This window comes from Canis lupus, chromosome 1 (assembly GCF_003254725.2).
Source record: "Canis lupus dingo isolate Sandy chromosome 1, ASM325472v2, whole genome shotgun sequence".
NCBI classification, from domain to species: Eukaryota; Metazoa; Chordata; class Mammalia; order Carnivora; family Canidae; genus Canis; species Canis lupus.
The window spans coordinates 23,355,455-23,359,781 of record NC_064243.1 but is presented as its reverse complement, the minus strand read 5'-3'; positions in this window follow the sequence as shown (position 1 = coordinate 23,359,781).

The following is a 4,327-nucleotide window of genomic DNA, read 5'->3' as shown; positions in this document are numbered from 1 at the left end:
GGGGAGAGGAGGAGATCTCTGGTATCTCTACTTATAAGGACATCCATCTGTTTGGATTAGAGCTCTCTTCTTATGACCTTATTTAACTTTAATTACCTGTCTTAAAGATATCTCTAAATACAGTCACACTGGGTGTTAGGGCTTCAATAGATGCATCTTGGGGGAGCACACAATTCAGTCCATAACTTTAATTCTAGATTTCTCTCTAAAAACTCTTCCTCTACACTGTTTTCTGTGTAGAGACGAATAGTTTCTCTAGGAGATGTTGCGAAGGTAAAACAGGGCTATATATGTGAAAATCTCCTAAGACATACAAAGTCCTAGCCTGTGGAGGGTGGTAGGAGTCTACTCTTTGGTCAAGAAAGATTGTGGCTTATGTCTTCTCCCTGTAGAAAAAGTTTATAAATAAGAAAGCCTATATTGGGGCGGGGATGGGGATTGTTTTATCTTAACATCAGAAACATAATTGGTAAATTTGTGATGTTGAGCTTTATTCAGCTGGGTTCTTGGACATCATGGGTCCTCACACCTGGATGGCTTCCGTAGGCCAGTTGATGGGGTGGAGGCTGGGCCATAAGTCTTCTGTAGTCTCTTCCAACTTCAATCCTTGTACTGTGCTATGTGTTGCCTCTGTCTTGTGAGGAACGGGCCTGGAGTTAATTTTCCCTGTCTCTGCATATTAGAGGTCAGCAAGCTTTTGAAAAGGGCCACATAGGAAATAAATATTTTAGGCTTTGCAGGCTATGTGGTCTCTTCCACTATGACCCAACTCTGTGTTCAGTTGTAGCAGGAAAGCAGCCTTAGACACCATGTAAATGAATGAGTAGGGCAGGGTAAATAAAACTCTATTTATGGATCCTGAAATTCAAATGTTATATGATGTTCATGTGTCGTGAAATATTATCCTTCTTTTGAATTTTTTCTCCATCCGGTAAAGCATGTAAAAACTCTTCCTCTCTGGTAAGCCTACCAAAACAGGCAGTGGGCTGCTTTGTCGATGGGCTGCTTTGTCGACCCGCGCTCTATATCATTAACTCGGAATCTGAGATGCCATTAGGTTCTTGGCTGTCCTCAGACCACCAAGGCACACTGATTTTCAGGCCTGGTTGGAAAACTCTACTCTTCCCTAATTTGACTCACTGGCTAGACAGAGCGTTTACTTTATTGTTTCCATAAGTTTCATTTTACTGCTGGCTGTGAAAAAAATTACTTAACCATTTGCCAGGTTATAACAGCTGACGCTAAGTCTCTTATGCCAAACCTGGCCTTTTCCACACTCCCCCCCACTCCCCCAGCTTCTGGCCAGCTCGATCCCGCCGTATTCTCCAGGCCCCTTGGCTGCTGCCAATGCCAAGCCCCCAACCTGTAAACCAGCCACTTCCAATAAGTATTTCCAATCTCTAGATTTTAAAAATACCCCGCTGCCATATTTAGATTCAATTATAAAGCACAGACATGCATAGAGAAGAAGAGAAAGGGAAAAAGTGACTGATGTTCCACCAGCAGCTCTTAGGCTACTTGGCAAGAATGCTCCATCTGATTTAAGTAAGAACTGTGGGTAAACGACACCATCACATTTTCCCAAATATCCTGAAAGTAGAATGTGCAGGGGCTTCTTCAGATGCCCAACCAGACATAATTCTTCCATGCATGTTTTTAGTGTTGGCGTATTATTTGGTGATCAAGAGATGTGTGGGAAGTTAAGCTTCGCGTTTCCTCTGGGCCACCAAATGCTTACTCTGCACTCAAGCCTTCCTCTCCTTAATAGATAGGAGACTGTTGCGAGGATGTCATGGGTGCCCAGCAGCGATCACCTGTGGCCCGTGATGTATGTGTTGCCATGGGAAAAAAATGTAGGATTGCTTCTGGCTGGCCACATTCTGACTATAGAGCTTGGCCTTGCAATTGTAGTCTTGAGGCTATTCTGAGAAAAACTGCCGAGCTCATTATCGATCAATATTTGTTGCTAACGTCCCATGTTCCGTGTTGTGCAGGACACCCGGTTAGATGGCTGCATGCCTACATCCTGATTTTAAAGGTGCCAGGTTGTGTTGCAGATGTGCGTGTATGTGTGTGTGCATGCTCTCACACCTGTCTCAGGTATTATGTTTATTACAATCAGCCGGGGAGCTTAGCAGTTCTTTTCCAGGCACATTTCCATGATTCATTCATTCGTCCCATTTCAGCATTAATTCTATCTTACACACTGTATGCATTCTTTCAACAGATATTTTGATCATGCATCAAGTGTGAGGAGAATATTGGAGATTGAGGATAAAAAAAAATAAAAAGATGTACAGATGAAGGCCCTTTAAAAAAATGCCATCTGCATTTAGTCATGAGGGAGTCAGGCTTTTTTTTTTTTTTAAGATGTCAGTTCAGTGTGAAAAATAGCAGAGCAGAGGTATGAAAAGGGATTGAAGTTTGGAGACAAGGCAGGTTATGGAAAACTGGAGTGTGGAAGATGAGTGGTCCACCAGGGAGAGAAAATGGGAAGGAATATTCCAGGCAGGGCAGACAGGACAAGCCCCCTACTCTCCTACCGGGGCCCAATCATGTCTTCACTTCACCCATAACCTGCTTGCCTCCGTCGGCTGCTCCTCTTCCTTCCCAATCCTTTCCTAGCTAGGCTGGCATACGGTGAACTTGAGCGAGTAACTAGGGGAGATTAGCTGTTGGAGCCTAGGGAAGGGCTTGAGGGCCGAGTGCTTTCAGCTCTTGGTCGCAGGAAGGTTTCTGGGCAGAGAAGCACATATTGCAGAATGACGGGAGGAATGGCTATTGCAGTCCGGCCGTGATCATGCAACACGAATTGGAGGGAAGAGGCTGGACTTGGGATGTCACCTCGGAGACTTTGGTGGGGATGGACCTTCTGCCTCCCACAGCACAGCACAGGCCACACCCTTGAGTGACGGATGGGCCCAGAGATGGGCCTTCTGGGACCTGGTGGAAGAGGTGCATGTGCATACCCCGCTGTAGCTCCAGGAGTGACAGAGAACCAGGCAGAGCCTTGGAGGGAAATTTTAACTTGCAGCTCGCTCAGCCCTCCTGGGAAGAGCCTGGAATTGTTTAGCAATCAGGGAAATTTGGCCAACGTGGCAGATGGGCAGGAGCAACACTTGTGCTTGGCCCGAGGTTGACAATGAGGTAGGCTGCCCTCATGCTGAGCGGAGATGGGAAAGCAGAGACCCGCGGGAAGGATGCAGTGAAAGCTGCCAAGGGGCACGTCAGGCAGGACGAACTAACTGAGTTCCAGAAGCCTGAGCCAGGAGGAAGTGATAAGTAGATACAAGGATCCCTGCAGAACCCTGGCAGGTAGAAGAGTGTTGTCAGGAAATACCCTCTTCTCACCATAGAGCGAAATTTGTTACTTGCCAGGCCCAGATATTTCCAAAGGTCCTTCCCTTGAAGGTAGAAGCAAGATTAAGTTGTCAAGGGATGGCAACTGTGCAACGCTGCCGTTGAACAAATAAACACGTTGTAGAATTGTTTTTAGATCCCTGGGAGACAGTGTGAGGAGGTGGGGGCAGCGGACCTGGCTCCAGCCCAGCTCGTCCCCCCGCATTGCCTTGATTTGGGTGCAAGCCATGGAATTTGCCACACCTGTTTCCTAATGTATGAAAGAGGGAGGAGGGGTGCCCAACTAAACCGTTTCCAACATTTCTTTCATATCTCAGTTCAGAACATTATGGTTGCATGTGTGTGTTTTAAAGAAATTATTAAATTTAAAATGATGGGGGAAATCCAAATCCCTGTTAGTAGGGGAAAAAATTAGCACAACTCATTTGGAGAGCAATTTGGCAATCTATGTCAAGAGGCTTGAAAATGTTCAAAGCTACGCTAAAAATTGTTCTGAAATTCAGAAAGGAAAAAAAAAAAGTTCACCGTGCTAATATTTTTTAATAGTGAAAAGTTATCCAGGATTGAGGGGAATGTTTAGTTGATAGTCTCTACAATGGATCATTTTTATTCATTAAAAAATGATTATCGAGCATATAAAATGACAATATTAAGTCATTTAAATAGTAAACAGGGAAATTACCGAACTAAGTAGGGAAATGTTTATATTATAATATTAAATTTAAAACAACCAGAATCGCAAGTTATATAAAGACTATAATCTCGATTACGTAAAAAGGCGTAAACATATTGGGATAAAATATTCATTTTAAATGTTCTGGAATTACTGATTTCACTCCTTTCTCTTTGTTCTCTTCTAATATTCTTTTTTTTCTTCTAATATTCTATAATAAGCTTGCATTACTTTGATTATAGTAAAGACTGAAATAACTCAAGTTTATGATTATTAGTTGGTAGTATTATATAT